The following is a 22,455-nucleotide window of genomic DNA, read 5'->3' on the forward strand; positions in this document are numbered from 1 at the left end:
TTTGGCGGTTATTCGAGACGCCTTCTATGATACAAGTATTTTTTCACAACTTCTGCTGAGTATCTACTCACCCAGTACCTGTATGAATGTTGTCACTATTCACATTTTAAGGAATTTATAAGGATAAGGATTATAAGGTTTATAAGGATAAGGATATATAAGTTTCATAAGGATAAGGATTCTAAGGTTTATAAGGATAAGGATTATAAAGTTTATAAGGATTAATGTTATATACGATTAAATAAAGTATATATTGTATTATGTAGGTCGTGGCCACAAACGCCAACTCAAAAATAAATAATTATAAGAAGTTATGCTTGTCTTCATCGTCTTTAATAATAAGATTTATTTCCTTTACGAAATAAATCCAATTATTACAGCGATGGTTACTGTTGTGCATGAGATCCGCGCCTCAGATTTGTGCGTAATGCCCTGCTGTAGATGACGTTAACGCTGTTTATGTTTGAAGTCACAATATTTGTTACAGCTGGATTGAGAAGTGGGTGTTGTTTGTCTCGTAGCTTAAAAATCCCACCCTCCCAATCCCCTTCATTATAATATTAAGTAATGTAGTTATCAAATTAATCTATCTTGCCAATGCAATTTTCTGCAGTAGTTTTCCTAAATATTTTCAGGCAACAATGATCTGTGTCATGTGAAATGTGAGAGACATCGGTTTAGACAGTCATACTTGAGTGATAGAAGCTCCATTCGTCACTACCTACACATAAAGAAACTTGAGGGAGAGTCACTGCGGTTATTCGAGACGCCTTCTATGATACAAGTATTTTTTCACAACTTCTGCTGAGTATCTGCTCACCCAGTACCAGTATGAATGTTGTCACTATTCACATTTTAAGGAATTTATAAGGATAAGGATTATAAGGTCTATAAGGATAAGGATATATAAGGTTTATAAGGATAAGGATTATAAGGTTTATAAGGATAAGGATTCTAAGGTTTATAAGGATAAGGATTATAAAGTTTATAAGGATTAATGTTATATACGATTAAATAAAGTATATACTGTATTATGTAGGTCGTGGCCACAAACGCCAACTCAAAAATAAATAATTATAAGAAGTTATGCTTGTCTTCATCGTCTTTAATAATGATCAAGGGATGCTAAATAGATAAAAAGGGATTTTTATTAGCATATTGATTGTTTTTGCACTCTTCACAACTATTGAAAACTAAGCTGTGTATGTCAATGTACTTGCTATTTGTTTTATTGGCATTATGGATTGAACAGTAACTTCTCTCTCCTCAGGGAATGGAAAAGGCTGTTTCCCCTCATCTTCATCCTACAAAAGACTAAATTTATTTATGAACAAGCATTCTGAGAGTATTGCATTAGCAATACTAGTCCTCTACCGGCAAGTGTAATCTGGTTCCCGTTAAGAATTGAAAATGCCATAATTCCGTCAAAAATTTATGAAGCGGGACGAAATGCAAACTCATTCTGTAACTAATCAAGGTAAAGCCACATACCAAAAATCAGCTCAATATCTACAAGCGTTTAGAAGAAAATTGCGGAAAACCCTTAAAAATTGAAAAGGCCGTAATTCCGTCAAAAATCAATGAAGCGGAACGAAATGCAAACTTGTTCTGTAACTCATCAAGATACACTCACATACCAAAAATCAGCTCAATATCTGCAAGCGTTTAGGAAAAAAGTGCGGAAAACCAAGTGGGACAGACTGACAGACAGACAGAGGGACAGACAGACAGACAGACGGACAGACAGACAGACGGACAGACGGATGGACAGACTCAGAGGAAACCTATAGTCCCCTCCGGTTTCACCGAATAGTGTTTAAACTATTGAAAAGAAGTCATACAATGATCTGGGATACATACATGTAAAAGAAAACCCGTTGTTTTAAGTGTGTGACGAGACTCACCAGTGGGCTTCAATGGTAGCTTGCTGAGCAGATCTCTTCTCAATGGAAGCCGTTCCACGGGTTCCAAGCGAGCATTTGCAATTGTTATAACGAAACAGCTCGGGATATGGGTGGTCTTGTGTGGGTTTCCCTTCCACAAAATGCTTAGAGCACATTCTATAATGACGCGAGGGATCAAACTCACAACGTCTTAACAGCTCAAGCCATTTCCGACGAAGTTTCTGGTGTTTTGACGTTGGAAATTGAAAAAAAAAATCCCTCATCAGCCATAAAGCCGTATCTCCCTTTTTTCCTCGAATCCTACGAAAACCTTTCGGCAACACAGTAATAACGAGGCATTTTGAAGCAGAAGAATTGTTACTAATGTCAACAAATTCACCGGAAGTGATGCGCCCGCATTTGTATAAAAATCACGTGACTTAAGTACAAAATAAATGTTAGAATCCTGCCGGAATACTGTGACTCGAAAATGGACTATTCAGTCGAGTTTGGGAAGGAATGTGCAAAGCATGTGTATGAAAAGCATGGCTAAATTAGGACTGGTAAATATTTAGCAAAAGTTGTAAAAGAAATGTCACATGTAACTGTTTATTACATTATATAAAGCATTCATGTACTATTTCATTTATGGCAGGGTACTCATGTTGACAACATTTCAAACGGAGTAAATCCTTGTTTGCAGAAATAACTGACCCTGAGATACAAACATCAGTATCCATCAAGTCAAGGTTGTCTCAAACACCTACTTTGAACTTTGAATCATAGGCAATAAAAAGTCACAGGAAATTATGGTTTAATAGGTATTTCATATACGGTAATGAAGCTGTAGAAATGTTTAAAAAGAAAACCCCTTTTCAGTACATTTATGTACATGTTAGTGTGTACTCATAACAAAAAAAAGTGCATGAAAGTGATATAAAGATGTGGATTAGAGAACCAGCTATTTTTTTTTCCATGTTTTAAGTAGAGATTCACATACTATATAGGCAGACTACAGCATCAGTGCAAGACAGAGGGGAAAACTGCTGGAGACCATCTTACATGGAGATGCTGAAGAAAGAAGGAAGTACGTTATGTACCAAATCGGCCCTGTCCCCAATTCTGACGAAGATTTTTTTGAAGCATGTCTAAGACGTCCTCTATTTAATTCAGTTTAATTCTTGTAATTATATCAAATCAGTTTTCCGACAAAACTATCAGAATACAGATAGTTTATTTGGAAAATAACATTATGACGTTATGACGTCAACCTAGCGACGCTACGCAAATACGAGGTTTGTTGGAAAGTTCGTTATATTACTCTCAAGAAATAGTAAAAAAAAGAAAAAAAAAAAAAAAAAAAAAAAAAAAAAAAAAAAAGAACACATTTTTTTCATACATGTATAAAAAATGTTTATTTTGTTGATCTGTGAAGTTTCATTCCATTCAATGAACAGAAATTAATTTACTTAATTTTAAAATAAACATGTTTGGTAACCCAGAAGCTACATTATGACTTCAAAAACGTTGTGGCATGGTGTTTTTTTTTTTTTTTAAATCCCCCTTTACATTTCACACAGTTTGGTCCAATAGCCAATTATTAAAAACGTTTCTCTATCAAATTTAATTTATTTTGCTAACAATCGTACCAGTAGCATAATTTAATTTTGTTTGTCCATGTTTTATAATTTTTTTTATTTTACCGCGTAACTGTGCATTACAAGATCAGCAACTGTGAAGAACCTTTTTATTTCCATGACTTTACCAACTCAAAGTTTCTGTTCAGATTTTTACAGATAATCCATTTTCTCACAGACCGCCCTTGTCTGATACAGAGCTTTAATTATTCGAATACAGCTTCTATCTTTTATACAAATGTGCACAAATCGCTTTTGACATTTGCTCCCTACAATATTTTCAGAGTTTATTATGAAGATTTCCAGAGTACAACACAAAATTTTGTTATACCTTTAAAAATTGGTTACAACACAAAATTTTGTAATACCTTTAAAAATTGTTGTACTCAGCGGTCATAAAAGAAAAATCGATATTTGGCCGCGTAGTAAGATATTTAGAACTGCCGATGAGAAATTGGACCGCTTACGTCATAATTGTGGGCGGGATCAGCTAAATCTCATTTGCATTTTGGTGTTCGACAAACATTTTGGTTTTTGGGTCCGACAATATGCGTACATATTTTTTTTAAATGAAAGATTAATTTATATAATTTTAAAACGAGAGAGAGGGAGAGAGATGCGTAACGCATATTTAATTGTACGTTTATTTTAAGTATTCGATTATTCTACTTCAAGCAAGAGTTTCATTTTTAAAAGCTAGACTATTTTTTATGCGAATTCCTTGATTTGTTTTTAAGATTGCATTAAAATTTGTAACACTGTTTTATAGAATGACAGATTCCCTACAAAATTTTATGAGAAAGTATTAAAGATATTTTCCAAAGTATTTGAATTTTTAATTAATAGATAACATTGAAAGGGCAAATTCCCAAGCCCATCCTTTCCAACAAGTCGAGGCGTCATTCACGAATTTATCTAAACAAAATGTGTTTAAAACGTTTCTATCGTCATCTGAAAAAGTTTCAAAAAAAAAAAATGAAATAGTAATGTCATTCGATTAATAATTTTATATGTCACCGGATGGTCCTTCTCAAATGCACGAATCAAGTCCACCCCCCCCCCCCTTTCCCCTTTACAAGCTAGTACATTGTAGAGATGTAGTACTTCTTTTGGATAGTTGGCATAGGCAACTTTCTATCGCATTTTCTTTAGCAACTTATTGAGGCTTTTTCCACCAATTTAGTATAGCTTATAAAAAAAATAAATAAATAATAATAATAATAAAAAAAAAAATAATAAACATGTATAAACATTTACTTTCTTTGAAGAACACTTTTACAATCTTTTTTTTAAAAATACGTACATATAATAATAGATAAATACTGTTGCTTGAAGTTTCGCTCAATATGAGAGCCTATCTTTAAGTAAGTAATGTAAGCCTTCGATAACAAACCAATGAAGAGAAAGATCATAGGCATTAAATTTTATGCCTGCTTTTCTATCCATTTCAGGTAGAGCGCTCGCTCCGTGATCGGAAGGTCGTGTGCTCGAATCACGTCTGCAACCGACCTAAGTCGATAAAAAATAGGTAGCAACTGTTCCTTCGTCAAGCGCTCGGCACTTTGAAGTGAAAGTTGCTCGTCTTTCGGATGATACCTTAAAAACCGAGGCCCCGTGTCTCAGTAGGTTCAAACTTTTTTCACAATTTTTTTTACAACCATTTTTTTTCGCCCAGTACCTATATTTCTAAACTTTACCTATGCTACAGCAAACAGAGGGGGGGGGGGGGGGTAGTCAATTTCAAAGTTTGGAAAAAAAGTGGGAAGTGGCCGTGCGTCCCTGATTCTTCGTGCCTGATATATAACTTGTTTTCAGACTTGTCCACACTGACAGATAATTTTGTTCCACAGTATATACTTTTATTAAATTGTGTGATACACATACACCGCCGAAATGGGGTGAAAGAATTTAGTGACAGGTAACCTTGCTGAAAAGTGAACCCCTCATGCGATACAGCTTTTTTTTTCTCCGAAATTCTTTTTTGACCTTTCTGTCGCTTTCTCATTCCAGTCTTCTTTTAACTTCACTGGATCCTCGACAGATAAGAAATTACAACTCCGGTATAAGATAAGATATGTTTTATTACTAATTCAGTGCCCAAATGAGCATAAAGAGAACAAACTTACAAGAGAAAGGCCTAAAATATAGTTGAAAGAAAAAAAAAAATCATTTAGACATACATGCACCTATATAAACATGTACATAAAATAGACATATGACTCTTCAATGTATATATACATATATATACACATATACATACATACACACACATACACACACACATACATATATATACATACATATACATACATATACATACATACATATACATACATATATACACATACACACACATATATATATATACATATATATATATATATATATATATATATATATATATATATACATATACATATACATACACATATACATATACACATACATACACATACATATACATATACATACACACATATACACACATTGTGGTAGGGGGCATCAACATAAAATGACAATTAATGCACATGCATTTTCAGACTTAATGTTTATAAGATAGAATATAAAAAAAAAAAAAAAATGCAAAGTACATTAGTAGTAAAGACTGAAGTACACATGAATTGAAAAATTATGTATTTTCTAACATTTTTACTTTTATTATTTTTTTATGAGGTTTTTTCTCTTAATAAAAGATTTGGATAAAAAGTCACATAGTTTAAATAATATATTGTGATCTTCATTTGTCATAATCCATAAAAATTTTTGATTGTTGGACAGACTGTTGAAATTTTTATAATTGTCACTTAAAAAGTTGAACAAAACTTTCCTTTCTTCATTATATAAAAAACAATTTGTAAGGAAATGGATTTCATCTTCAATACAATTTGAATTACAAAGAGTACATATCCGTCGACTTCTTTCTAGAGGGATCTTTTTCCCATTAATATCTTTTGTATATTCATATCTACCACGTTCAATTCTCAATTCATGTGCACTTATTCTGAATTTATATATTTGGAATGATCTTAAGTAGAATATACGGGTAAAAAATAAATTTTACTAGGTGAAATATATATGAGCCCTTGTTTTTATATGCATAATATTATCGACAGTGTCTACAATATAAACTTATGCAGATGCAAAACGCTTATATTGTGCGAGGAATTATAAAATCTGAAAATATATTGAAACATCAACTGTGCACTTGTATAAATGACTGAAAATACAAGACTTAAGAATATTAATTTATCGGATCAGTCCTGACCAACGGCATCCAAAAGATTGGGAATTTATCCCCCCCCCATCCAAAAAAAAAAAATGTGTTGCAAGCTAGGGAACGTTTTGTGACGTCATCTTTGAGTTTATTGCGTAATTTATTTACATACATGCAGAGGTCAACTAAGCCGTTTCAGTAGCCAAATAAAATGAGCGATAGGATTTAAGCATTTTCTTTTCTGCAATAATACTTTTAGTGATTTCATTTGTCAGATGAAAATTTTTATTTTATTGCTCTAGTATATTAAATTGATCCCTCCCCTTCTTGCTGGCAACATTTATCAAGTGTAAGGCTTATTTGTATAAAATAATATCGCAATTTGTCGTTTCTATAGAACATTTTTTGGTTTTTATGCTATTTTCATGACAAATATATTTGTATGGGCAATATAAATATTGTCATTCAATGATAAATTTATCTTTTAACATTATTACTCGAAATACACCATTATAATTACTCCTATATAAGAATTCGCCTCTCGACTAACTTTGTGTCCGCCACCGGAAATAGTCATGAAATGTCAAAATTAACATACTGCACATTCCTCGAGAAAATTCTTCCCATTTTTTTTGCTTGTCTTTTATCAAATTACTTTTCAGATATATATGTTTTATTTTGCTCGAGGGGTGTGCACTACTTCAATTTTTAGAATTTGATGTAAAAATAGTGGAAAAAATAGCAATTTCCGGAAAGAACGGATGTTTTAATCCTGTGAATACCTCTAATCAACGTACTTGCGAAATTTTGTTATGCATATATCAAAACTACCAGTCTCCTTCTACATGTACATAGTATATATAATATCAAAATACGAAAAATTGTGGGCCTTTGAATAATACATAACGTACTTAGTTCTTACCAGAAAGGTAATGAACATCAAGCCAACATGGGACGCATTCAGTAGAAATATCCTAATTGAATTAATTTCTTCAGCATCAAATGTAACAAATAATAAGTCTGTTCTTTATGAAAAATCATATGATAAATTTACAACTTTTCACTGGGGAGATATTTTGAAGGAGTTTGTTGATGCTAAGCCTTTGCTGGCAAATATCTTACTTTGCATTATGGCAAGGCTAATTTTTTGGTCTTACACCAAAGCTGGGGCTTCTTTATGCAATTCTAATGAAGAAAGATACCATGAACTCAGCCTGGTGCAGATAGTACTTGCGATAACACTAAAAGACGAACAAACACATGAGAAGGTAACCAATATAAAAAAAAATTGAAACTTTTCCTACATTTGACTGAGGTGTCCTATTACTACATGTATCCATTTTAATCTGAGAGTGTCTTGTCCATCGTGCACATTAATGCATCATCCATTAACATTTGAACATTTTAGCTCCTTCTCTGGAATACAGAAACCAATTTCAACCAATTTTAATTAACTTAAATTGTGAAATTTTATGACTTCAGGGGCAGGGATTCTGGTGTTAACATTAGGCTCTATAGATCATTGGGCGGAAGCACCTATTACCAATGCTTTGATGACCCTCTATATCACAGGTCATTTTAGCTTGCAATGAAACGGATTTTACTAAAACTAAGAGCATACAACTTGCTTTTTTAGCCCCCCTCCTCCCGTTAAATATCATGGATTCCGAGTGGTTTCGCCCCGATTACCTGTTTGCACTGAGTTGTTTCATCCCAATTTTCTGGACATTCTGAGTGAATTCACCCCATGTGGTTTTCTTCAAACATACGATGTACTTGTTTTACATAGCAAAATTGATGTTTAATGTAATATTATAAGCAAAAGGTGAAGGAAAATCGAATATTGTAGTCTCCATGAATTATTAACTCATCTATTTGTTTTCTTATATGTATTTTTATATTACTTCGATTCTTATAATTATGCAACTACATATATATTTGTTCTTCTTTCATGCGTATTTTTTCACCTTTCTCTGAACCTTTTTACATTTCGGTTATCTTTCTATTTAATGACTATACATCATTTCTTTTATATTTTACATTGCTACTTCAGTTGGCTAATGTCTGCATGAAGAAAATCAAGTAAAACATTCAAAAATGGAATTACAAATAGTTTATGATTTAAAAATTCTTTAAAAAAACAAGAAATCTAGAATTTGAATTAGAATGTTGCTCTTTTGAAGACTAATTATTCCTGTCACATAGCTAGAGTAGCCAAGGAGCTAATTCCAGCAATGTCTTTCTTACTACTGGTGATTTTGATCCTGAATACCCTGACATTGTCCAAAAGAAAAACCTATCCATTCTCCTCCCTGTTCAACCATCCACTGAGCAATGCTGAGTAGATGTGGTCAAAAGAACAAGGATCACTTAGGGCCTTTTCTGGCCCTGTGAATTTCTGAAAAAATGAAACTGCTAAGTTTTAGTTGACAAAGCATTAAATATCATTTATACCCTTGGTGACTGTATATCTATAAATAATGATTTAATTTTCTGGTTAGTTAATGCATTATGGCGTTATGAGTGACGTCATTTTTACCATGTCTTGAAAAATATTCCAAAAACGGCAAAACTTTTATGACAATTTCAATATATCATATAGAGCGCAACCTTTGATCTAAAATATGCAACTATTAATGATAGAACTGTTTCTGAAGATTATAAAACATATTTTATTTTTTGGATCAAGGAGTGTGATAATATTTTTATTCTTCGCTGAAAGTACTCAAATAAACCCGTTTTCTTTAAAATTCAAGAACATTGCAATATCGCAGAGCCTGTTTTCCAATACCTGGACTTTCAGAGGAAACTTTTTAAATAGGAACTGAAAGAACTTGGTCTCTAGTTTTTGTTTGAAATGAAACATAGAATGTTTGATAATTAATTGGTATATATACAGGACCATTTTAAGCACAAAATGAACCTAGCTCTTTTAGACTCTTATCGCGGGTATGTTAAGGCTTCACCCAGATATTCTACTTGCCTATGCAAAATGACGTCATAGTTACCTGTATGATGTGAACTTTAGAGATAAGGATTTCTTAAAATCCGTATTTGAAGTTTTATTTCAGATTTAAGGAACTGATAGAAACATGTAAAACATTATATAAACTAAGCCTTGTCATTTTTGGATGGTATAAAAAGCGAAGTAATTGGCACGGGGGTTAAATACCAAACTCATGACGTCATAACTGCTGATCAAATATTTGCCGAGTGAAAATGAAACTAACGAGAATTCATGTAAACAAATATATGATATAGGAGTTTAAAAGCATATACCATGAATATCATGTGTGATTCATAAGGAATTTAAGATTCAGGTACGCTGATTTATTCGTATCATCTATACTACTATATTAAAATTATAGACTCGAATTTTGGTCTTTAATACCGATAAATCGGAAGAGTACTGTCTTTCGTTTTATATATTTTAAACATCATTAGTACTTGAAGATTACCAATTTGTTTTTATTTTTTCTCAATTAAGCTTCGCTAATTAATAATCAACGAAAATTCCCGAAAAAATTCCGGAAATCATCTGGATTTTTTGGATTTTACAATCTTGCGCGTGCGCATTACATTCACGCTAAATCACGGTGTTCAAATCAGAGAAGACAAGGGTAATTTGTACTAAGTAGATATATATTTGTTATTTTATAATTTCTCTAATAAGATATCATAAATATATATGAACAAAATATAAAGCAAATTTCCAATGAAAATTTACACTATTTGTATTATCGTTTCTGAGTTTATGTGATGTTGTGGCCACGTGGGTATTCATTCGCCATCTCGGAGACACATTTATTATATGTTATTTATGTCTCTGGTCATCTCAACGGAGGCAAAAAGCTCATGATCGTAGGAGCCATATTAATGTAACTACCCGATTTTATTTTATCCTTCCTTTCTTTTATGCTTTTTTTAGGGGAAAGGGTGTGTGTGTGTTACAACTCCAGCTAGAATCACATATTAGTGAAGTAGGCATTGTTTTTCCGCCAAAAATTATAATTACATTATTTTCATTTCTTAACTTTGAAATAAATCGAAATAATTAAATAACGTCAATATAACCGATATTTTCAATTTGAAATGTGTCTAAATGATTGCAACTTGAATTTGTTCGCCATGTTTACTATTACCTTCACTACTGAGATCTGTAACTTCACCTCCAAAAATTTCTTTTACTTTAAAAAAATAAGTGGGTGAAATATGTAAATTATTGTTATTGATCTCCGGTACGTTATATAGAAGGGACAACCTGTTCTTCTAAATATGTAAAGGTTGTCATGGTAACTACGCTTGATAGGTAGTCTGAAGTCAGCCTTTGCGGCCTGTACAGTTCATTCTATCAATGCTGCTAAAATATCGATCGTTTGTAAAATTTAATCCATGCATAGTAAATCTCAAAACTATGAGGTGGGACAAAATTAAGATCGTGAAAATATTTATTCAATGATGAAATGAATTATTAATCGTAGCAAACAAACTTATGTTTTATCAAATCGCCACAAGAAGAAATACACCAGCGTAAAAACAAGTTGTCTTCTGCAGCAGCCATGACAGTTCTCATGTGATGTAATGACTTTTGATTGAAAACGTTTAATACTGCAGTAGATTAATTTTTGTTATCACTAAACAGATATATAAATGTTTATGAGGTAGGTATTTTATTTTTGCTGCATTATTTACGTATGAAATAAGAAAAATTCCCATATTCAGTTCAAGATCCGCTCCCAAATTCTCATTGGCTGTCCCAAAATAAAATCGGTCAAGGTCAGTAAACTTTAAAGATTGCGATAAACTCAGACTTTACTAAATATTTTTGAAAAATTTATGCTCTGAATAATTACATCAGAAACATTTATTTTAAAATGTTTCTGATTACATTGTATGATTTCAAAATGATATTGTATGATCCAAAAGAGTTGTAACCCCCCCCCCCCCCACACACACCCACCCACCCCCAGGAAAAGGCTTCATTATTGCAGCAAGAAGTACCTTCAAATTCCTACTTTCCTTCTTAGGATACCCTTGCTTGGCTTATCTAAGATAATGATAATTTATGTTTCCCATATATTTTATACTTAGTATAAACAAGAGACCCATGGGCCACACCGCTCACCTGAGCAACTATGGTCAATTACTTTAACCCAAACAGCTTTAACAAATCAGAAATATCTGTACAAATTTAGTTTTTTATATTAAATTTTTTATACATATTTTAACTTTGAGATTTTTCTCCAAAGATCTTCATATAAAAAATTTACAGTAAATATATTGCTTCCCCCTCTCCCATTGTGGTTGTACCCTATCATGACCCCCTGTGATCGTCATCATCAAATTTGAATGTACATTATATGAATTCACATTTCAGAAAACCTCTCTGGTCAAATAGTTTTGGAAAAGAAAATTCATAAAAAAATCTTATAAATACTCCCATGGATACCCCTCCCCCATTGTGGCCCCACCGTACCCCCAGGGGTCATGAAAGGTCATGTTAAGACTTAAACAAAATTGAGAATGCTTCCACATAAGTTTCAACATTCCTGGCCAAAAGGTTCTTGAGAAGAAGATTTTTAAAGATTTTCCCTACATATTACTATGTAAAATTTCAACCCCCCCATTGAGGCCCCACCCTATCCCTGGGGGTCATGATTTTAACAATTTAGAATCTACACTACCTGAGGATGCTTCCACATTAATTTCAACTTCCCTGGCCAAATGGTTCTTGAGAAGAATATTTTTAAAGATTTAACAAAAAATTCAATATTTCTTAATAATTTCCCCTTGAAAAAGGGCGTGGTCCCTCATTTTAACAATTTTTTATCCCCCTTAAATAAGAATGCTTTGTGAAATTGGCCCATTGGTTTTGGAGAAGTCGAAAATGTGAAAAGTTTACAGACAGACAGACGGACAGACTGACGACAGACAAAATGTGATCAGAAAAAGCTCACCTGAGCTTTCAGCTCAGGTGAGCTAAAAAGTAAAACATTACATTTGTTGAATCATAAAAGATGAAAAAAACTTTCAAATTGGTTACTATTTATTTCGAATTTTCAATAACTATAACAGGTTTAAACACAACTGAAGCAAACATATTGTTTCCAAAAATCGAATCAAATTATTCAAAAACCGAGGTTTTTGTTTTAATCGAATCGATTCAAAATATGACTAATTCAAGGATATTACATTAATTTTTATCAAAACAGACAGACATGAGAGAATATCCTTTTCTCGCATAATCACCTGTGTTAGATAGACCTGTCCAGTGTGAGACAGCAGTGTGAGATTTTTCTGTCTTACACTGTGTATTACTACGCCGTGACCGGTACTACTTTTACATGTAAACAAATATCGTCTGCAATTATAAATAATAATAAATCATGGAGGGTGCAAGTACAAGTGTGCGATTCCAAAATGTTGAAACATCGACTTTTATTGAGGCAAATGAAAACTCAAATACTTTACGAAAAACAATGGGCCATTTGAACATTTTACGTGAGTATTTTGAAATTAAAGGGGAGTCAAGAGAAATTTACAATATACCCCCAGATGACTTGGACCCTCTCTTGTCGAACTTTATTGTGAATGTCCGCACGAAATCTGGCGAAGAATATGAGCCCTCAAGTCTTAGGGGAATGATAGGGAGCTTCGAAAGACACTTAAAACGTCATCGTTACCAGTTTTCATTAATAACAAGCTTTGAATTTGCGCAGTGCAGAGAGGCCCTAAAGGCAAAACAAAAGGATTTAAAAGCACAAGGGCGTGGAAATAAACCCCAAAGATCCGACTCTTTAACATCTGATGAAATTGAAACTCTTTACAATACTGAACAACTTGGAAAAGCTACACCAACCTCTTTGATTAGCACTCTTTGGTTTAACAACACATTGTATTTTGGTATGCGAGGGGGGACTGAACACCGTAACATGAGGTGGGGGGATGTAGTCCTAAAAAGGGATGAGGCACTTCAACTCGACTACTTAGAGTACCATGAAAGGGCCACCAAGACTAGAACCGGCGTGGATGTCACTGATAGCCGGGCGTGCCCACCTCGCATGTATGCAACCCCTGCCAACCCTGAAAAATGTCCCGTATCAACCTATATTTTGTATAGAGATAAACGTCCCGAAGGATATTCAAAACATGAGGACCCCTTTTACATTTCAGTCGTTACTAACGAAAAACGTCCTAGAATGCAGGATCGATGGTTTATATTTAGCCCTATGGGCGTCAACAAACTCAATGACCTTATGAAAAGAATGTCAAAAAATGCTGGCCTACCTGACAATAAGAAAATCACCAACACAAGTGTCCGTAAAACTCTCGTCCAAAGGATGACGGATTCGAATGTCCCTGACACATTACAAGTGTACGTAACAGGTCACAAAAACATTCAGTCATTGAATAACTACCGCACAATAAACGACTCACAGAAATACGCAATAAGCAGCATTTTATCAAATTCCTCCGGCAATATATCCTCATTAGTTCCATTCTCAAATGCTTCTACACAAAACCATTCTCGTTTTGAAACATCATCATCAACCAGAGCCCTGCCGAACTCTACAGTGACACACGCACAGCCGTTCTTCGACTTGACACCAATTTCGGATAATACCGCCATTGAAACTCAAAACAACCAAGTTAATATGCAGCGCTCGACATCAACATCTATGGGATCAATATTTAGCGGGTCACAAATTCATGGAAATATAACAGTTAATATCACAAACAATACCTATCAATCCAGGAAACGAGTTCGTGTGATTGACTCCGACTCCGACTAGGCTAAGCTAAAACATGATTCGCATATAATGCATATGTAGGTCAATATATGCAAATGACCCATTTTGAACGTAAACATTGCTCCTAATATAAAATTTGTAATAATGTCTTTAAAAAATATCACATATACTTAAAATGCTGTTGTTTAATTTATTAAATCAAATTTATTTTCATTCAAACGATTGTTGTGTTTTCACTTTTTAAATAGCACTATTTGTAGGTCGCGGAAGGATTCTTCTGAAATGAATTGTACGCCATCGGATATTTTTTTTTAATTCCAGTTTATATCATTCAGAATTATTTAAGTGGTTTGAAATTTATTTTTTGAGTTTACACATCCTGTGTAAACCATTTTCAGGTACGATCTCTTTGATGGTGTATTCAGATTTTTTATTGGATACAAAATAAAAAAAATATATTTTTCAATGGTGATGACAGGCCGTTATGTTGGATAAGATAATGCGAGAAAAATAATCATTCATTACATACTCGTGTGGGATAGTGAAATTCCACCTCGGGGCCAAGATTCATGGTCTAGGACTCGGCAAAGCCTCGTCCTAGACCGTGAATCTTGTCCCCTCGGTGGAATTTCACTATCCCACACTCGTAGTGATGAATGATTCTATTAATATCATATATATATAGAGTACATTTGATATTCTTAATTTTTATTATGATCTCTAGAACAATCAGTATTCAGTATGGGTTTTTTTGCGGGGGGGGGGGGGGGGGGGGGTTCACATCTGCTAAATTGTGTAGAAATACCAGTATAGCATATTTGTCCATTTTCATTTCTGCTTTTACAGATTATTTAAAATACTTATCCACTGGTTGTGAGTGGGATAGCTCTTATCAAACCCGCGACAGGAACTATTCCCCGAGGGCTTGCCCGAGGGGAATAGTTCCTGTCAAGGGTTTGATGAAAGAGCTATCCCACTCACAGCCGGTGGATAAGTGTTTTATTATACTGATGTATATAATAATTTCTGAGGGTTTGTGTTACCTGATACTACAGTTTCACAGGCAAAACATGAAAAGAATAATTATAATTGTTTTGAACAAGTATTTGGAATAAGATAACACTGCTAGAATGAGCTGAAAACTTGATGACGTCACAATGCTACTGAAGTCATGATGACATCATCAGTCTATAGATTGATTATAGGAAATCAAAATTGGCGGCAAAAATTTCATGAAAATTTTCCGAGGGGTGGGTAGCAAAAACTATACCCAGGGGTATAGCTTTGCTATGCGTGGAAATTTTCAGACTATCAAAGATAGTTATTTTACCTTCTTAACTTTATATAGGAAACATTTTAACAGAAGTATAATAAACATGTCTATTACCTGTGTATATATAAAGTATATGTTTTAACAGCGCTTAATAACTCTTTTATTGTTGAGGTCATATTTTGAACAAGTTGAGACCTGCAGTGTTAAAATTGTTACAAAATTTTTTACATCTTTAGTTTAATAACTGACTGTGTAAAAATACCAGCTTAGCACATTTCTTCATTTTCATTACTTTGCTTGATATGTATCAGCAGTGCTCAACTCTTTGTTGTTGTCATATTTTCAATAAATATCTATAATTTCCTTTATTAAATTTGTTTGGAAAGGTGACATTTATGTAACTGTAAGCTCCGGCGTCATTCGAACTCATGACTTGATTTATAGCTAACTGGGGGTCAAACCCATTCTGCGCTATGCCGCAACGCAACAATTTTGCAAAAAAACAAAAAACAAAAAACAAAACAAAAACAGAATTATATTCACATTCATTGTTTATTTCGAAAGTACCTTACAATATGAATGTGTCGATGTATCTATTTTGTAAATGTCCGATATGCACATGGATGCATTCATAATATTGTCAACCCGTGCACGCACGGGTCAAAGTCTAGTTTTTTCTTATAATAAAGACAGTTTTTTTTGTAATACCGATCAGCCTTTCCTCTGTCATCCATAACAACAAAAGTGCTAAAGTTTAGCACTACGCCGCATACTTTGAAACATAATTTTTATTCATATCGAAAGTTTGTATTCAACAGGACTTCAAAAGTGCTGCTAGAATCGTGTGGAAAATATGAATTAATAAAATTCCTCGATAGTATATGCATAATGTAAAATTTTCGGTGAGGTGTTATGCGAAACTTTGGAATGTGTTTTTTTCTGTGACGGAAGAGTATGATTCTAGCAGCACTTTTCATGGTCCCATAGATGTTTTTACATAATTATTTTTACAAAAAGAAATTAATTATCCCCGGGGTAGTGTTGAACTTTCCACTTTTTCATTAAGGCAATTTTTCTATTTATAGATGTCTCACGTGATGACGTCGTAGTGGAGTGCTTCTTTTAGCTTAAGAGTCATTGACGTCTATACAATAGGTAATTACAGTAAATGTTTTATCTATGGCTTTTACGATTTATCAATGTAACATTTTACCAGAAAAGTGTTAATTTGTCGAAAAATTATCTGGGTACTTCCTAAATATTCCTGCTTATCTAGATTTTGGTTCAGAAATGAATGAAAAAATCTTGAAGTGCCTTAAATGCCGTACAAATTGGTGGTGATCAATTAACGCCTGAGAGATTTTCTGGTGCAAAAAACTCTTAGAGGTGGGGCATAACTTCCAAAGAAAGATTTGGAAATCTCTATCCCATCTCATTTGAGCTTTTTCGTACATTAAAAAAACATTCTGGGCTTGATTTTTACAGTTCTTTTTAACAAGAAAGTATTTAACAAAGGAACATTAAATAAAAAAACAAAACAAAATTAACAGATCATTTGTGCATGAAGAGGTCAAAAATCATTATGATGATGACAAGTATTTCGTCATAAGCTTTGTTACAATGTAAGTCGTATATAGCAGCTCCCTCATAGAATACTTTGGTATTCATGATATGGCCTCAAAAATAACGAAAAATCAAATCAACCTCCGTCAGACCCTTCAGTTCTTAAGGAATGGCATATTGAAGTCCTTGAAAATTTTCTGAAACAATATATTTTCAAAAAACACCAGCAAATAAACCCTACAAAAAGACTTTAAATTTGATGTTGCCGGATGAAACATAATCTCAAATTCTCATCCCATTTTCAAGTTAACCAACTACCGGTCTAGAAATGTTTTTTTTTTTTTTTTTTTTTTTTTTTTTTTTTTTTTGTTTTGTTTTGTTTTGTTTTTGTTTGTTTGTTTGTTTGTTTCGGAATTTTTCACTCATATAGAGACGCCACAGAGCTGCAATTTTTTTGCCTAAACTCGGCACTCAGTGCAATTGAGCAGTGAGCACTTACTGCGACACGGGACCTCGGTTTATACGGTCTCCTCCTTAGGACGTCTCCACGTCCCACAGTGGGATTCGAACCCTTGACGTAAGAATCAACTCCTTTCTCCGCGACTCTAGAGCAGACACTCTAACCACTGCGCCACGCGGGCGGTACTAGAAATGAGATTAATGGTATGATGAGGTTTACAAGTACGGTGTTTTGGTGTTGGAAATAGGATTAATGTTCCTAGAATTCCAGGAAGTTTGTAAAATCTCTGATAGAACTAGATTATCAACAGTCATGCAGTGTATAATGATGGCGTTTAAAACAGTATATTACAAATCAAAATATGCATTAGAATTTTGCGTTTTCTGTGCTTTCACCAGTCATTATACAGCTTGCAGACCTCACATCAGTCCATTCATGGTCTGTAAATAAATACACATGGGAGGCCAGACTCTTCTATCCCTACAGATCTGCACATCGAACTTATGGTTCGAAAGGCAAAGTGTGTGCTTATACGCCTGGACTCTAAAAAAACACCTGAAATCATCATTAAGAGGTCAAAAGCATTAGCTAGAATGGATGCTATCTTTCACAAATATGACAAAGACACAAGTGTTATTTTGCGCTTTAAAGACACAAATTCAAAAATGACAATGATGATGAAGTAAAACGATATATGATATCACTGAAAGTCATCTATTCCAGTATACACCTGGATGATCCTTTGGATTTTTCAAAGGACTGACTGCTCCTCTTACATTAATGAAAAAATATATAAGGCTTGGTTGGAATATCATCAAAGAATCCTGGTACATGGCTCTGGAAAGTAATTAAGCTGCATGTAAGTGCTTTCAAGATAGTGTACACTTTTTAAATTTTCTGAAAATACAGTAACACAAATTGAGTACGGACATTGATAATTTACATTAAGTGATCATGAAATTTTCTTGAATATCCATCTCTCTCTTTCTCTCTCTCTCTCTCTCTCTCTCTCTCTCTCTCTCTCTCTATGTATTGATAAATATTTATTTTAAAAAGCTTCTTCAGAAGACACAATAAGCAATAAGAACCTTTTTTTCACTAACAATCAATTTATTTAACACAATTTTTGTATGCGTAATATTCCAACCAAAATAATTATCAAAATATACCACAATATTTTTCACACGTACATGATTGCTCTCACTTGTATTGTAGAATACATTATTTTCTGGTTGAAATCGATCCATACCTACTGTGATAACGATACTCCTGTAATTACGATCGTCACACACTGTGATGAGATAAAGAATAAGGTATGCTTATGTCATATACATGTAAATACAGTACTGAGCTATTAATATCATGTCTTTACTGAGTACGATGAGGAAAGGCTCTTGAATTATCTTTTTTTTATATGGTTAAGTGTATGTTAATCATACGTATATTCAATAATTGAAAGAAAAAAAAATAAAAAAAAATATAATAAACTATTTTAAAGATTGCTGATAATTTTAAAAAGGTAATGTTTTTGGAAATAATTACAAGTTTGTGAACATTTTTTTAATTAAAGTGTTATTCTCTCATACAGTGTTCCTAATTACTTTTGAATTAAGATTGTTTCATTATGTTTTGAATATAACTTAAAAGGATACAATATCAGTTTATGATGAATTGCTGGAGCTCTTGCGAGAAGAACCTGATTTAAAGAAACATTTAGACCGGTCACGCTGTTTCTACATCGGATTTCCAAAGAATGATAAAGAACCTTTAGACATACTTTCTGACAAAGAAATATGCATTGTTAACATTGCACTGGAAGATCGAACACTTCTATAAAAGTGGTTATCTTTCCCATGTTTTTTTTAAGAAAGTATTTGGGAAAAAAATAAAATGGACATCGGAAAATGCAACGCGGCTTTAAACTACATGCAACGCCTTGGGTTAGTTGCAAAAGGTATAAAAGAACATTATGTACCCTGTGTAAACAAATTAGAATTTGATGAGAAATTAAAACTGTACATCTCATCGCTGAAGCAAAGCACCCCAGTTTTGGTTTTCCGTTTTCGGTTTCTTCCACATTTCTTCTACTTTCGACTTCTTGTTGCTTGCATGGTAGACGAAAATTGGACAGTAGCAGAGGATGCTGGACAAAAGTATCTATTCAAAAATGCTGTTTGTTTCAAAGTTCAAGACCATCTGATTGTTTTAGCTGTCAATTTGACAACCATTCAAGCTCAAATATTAAGCAAAGGAGAGAATAAAATAAATCCGCAAGTTACGAAAGAAGTAAGAACATTATTAGAAAAAAAATCTTAAGAGGCTGACTGAAAACTTTCGTAAAATGACATTACACACAACTGGGTATCAGTGTACGCATCAAAATGTTCTTGAGGGAGATTTTTCATATTTTCTCCAGGAAAACGAAATCTATGGGAGAGGAAAAATCACCTGCCCAAGACATGAAGGGATAAACCATCATACTATTAATGAAAGAGAACTACTTAAATATTGGAAACTTGGTAACTATGTACATGCATTACATCTTCTCTTTAATACTGATTAATTAGCCAAAAACTCGATTGTAGAAAGTCACTGGCACTTCGATTTGCTTCCTTATAACCGAGATCCTTTAAATCTGTATAAGGAACATAGTGAAAAGCCGCTTGGATGATTCATAGAAAATTCCTAATTACCAATATTTCCTTTAAGCCTAGTATTTTATTATTGAGTGTTTCAAACTTAATAAATGCAGATAAAGAGAAGAAAAATTGATAATTAACCCAAATGGAGTAGTCACGTGACACAGACGAAGCTAGACGTGTTTTCTGCCGCTCTGTGTTTTTTGACAATTTCTTCCGAATTTGAGTTTCTTCTTGAGGAATATTTGAGTTTCGGAAGTCTAGTGTGTGTATGTGTATTTTGGCTTCAGGATTTTTCATCAAAAACTCATTGTAAAAAAGTTTGATTTCGTGTATATATGTTTGTTGATTTCATCAGTGATTTCTTCTCACTTATTTACCTGTGTATTTCACCTGACGATGGCTGAGAGTGATTTCGACTCAATCTCTTCCACGGTCGATAGAACATCAAAGCCGTTATACTTAAAGAACAATGACCTCCGGGGTTCCTCTAAAAAACAGATCACTGACTTTGATCTTATTGACCCAATAACAAAAGTAATCGGCGATGATCTACTGTGCGTGCAACTTGACCGCAATCTTTGAAGAATTTACCTCAAAAGTACAGAATGCAGACTTAAGCTTCTCACACAGGGTATTGATATCAATAGTGTATCCTACCAGTTTTATGATACGAACCCATACACCTCTAGTGCTACATCTGTAACTCAAAAAACTCTTAAACTACGGATATGTGGTCTCCCCCTCTCTGTTGCCGATTCCGCGGTACAGGAACTACTTAACAAGCTGAATGTCAAATTAACAAGTAAAATTCTGTACGAAAAGATCCGCCGTCCAGATACAAACCGGATGACAAGTATCCTAAATGGGACCAGGTTCATGTATATTGAGCCTCTTCCAGACGGAAAATATCTACCCAGAATTAATTACTGTGGTGGTATTCAGTGTAAGCTTTTTCACTACGGTCAACCCAAAATGAACATAAACCTTCTATGTACAAATTGCTGGAAAACTGACCACACTCGCTCTAATTGTACATTCGATACCTGCTGTAAGGTATGCAAACAACCTGGCCATTCCTCCGGGAATGAAGCATGCCCACATTACCAGCCACAAAAGCATTTGACCCCTTTCTGTGGTGCAGAGGATGTTCTATCCAATTTTTACCCATGCAATATGGATATATTTGGTGTCAAACACAAGTCGGCTGAGCATGCCTTTCAGTACATTAAAGCAATACGATGTGGTGACCTAGAGTCTGCCAATATCATCAAGGATGCCGATGATGCCCTTTCCGCTCTACGCCTAGGCCAAAAAATTAAATCCAACGAGCAATGGGAGTCTACCAAGGTGTGTGTCATGGAGGAGATCTTGGAAAACAAATGTGTCCAGGTACCTGTTTTCAGAGATAAATTGTGTACCTCCAAGCAATAGACAGTTTTTGTGGAAACAACGTACAACAATGAGTGGGGATCTGGACTTGACCGTGATGGTACGTGCAACACCAAACCTGAACACTGGCCGGGAAAAACACTCTTGGTGTCCTTATGAAAAAAAATGCAAAGAAAGATCGAAAAAGAAAACTAAGTGATCCTACAAAAAACGAAAGAAAACAAAAACAAAAAGAACATTCGAACCAACGCACAATAGTGCAAATGCTACATCAACTTAGAGAAATGTCTGACAGCGATGCATCTGGCTGTAATCCTGACACGGAGAGTTCTGAGGATGAGAAGTAACTGTATTTTCTCCGGTCAGACTGACGCAGCATTTCATGAACTATGGTATGTGCTTAGTGTTATATTTATTTATAGACAAAAATGGCATACTTTAAAAATGCTATCATGAATTGGTATAACTTTTTTTTTACTTGTAAACTAATTTCACTTATATTAGCTTATTTCCCTTTTTTCTTATATGACATTATTATACTTTTAGTAGAGGAGTTTCCATTCTTTTCAACAGAGAATATAATGTAGATATTTTAAATATACATAAGTGTAATGATGGAAGGAAAATACTTATTAATGTAAAA

At 33.8% G+C, this 22,455-nt stretch overlaps 2 pseudogenes; both read left to right on the forward strand.

Annotated features, from left to right (window-relative positions):
* Positions 1-382: 382 nt before the first annotated feature.
* On the forward strand, positions 383-18,629 carry LOC133201418 (uncharacterized; annotated as a pseudogene).
* Positions 18,630-20,819: 2,190 nt separating this feature from the next.
* Positions 20,820-22,159, forward strand: LOC133201419 (uncharacterized; annotated as a pseudogene).
* Positions 22,160-22,455: the final 296 nt, after the last annotated feature.

This window comes from Saccostrea echinata, unplaced genomic scaffold (genome assembly GCF_033153115.1).
Source record: "Saccostrea echinata isolate AGI-Se365-2 ecotype Australia unplaced genomic scaffold, CSIRO_AGI_Sech_v1 ptg000044l, whole genome shotgun sequence".
NCBI classification, from domain to species: domain Eukaryota; kingdom Metazoa; phylum Mollusca; class Bivalvia; order Ostreida; family Ostreidae; genus Saccostrea; species Saccostrea echinata.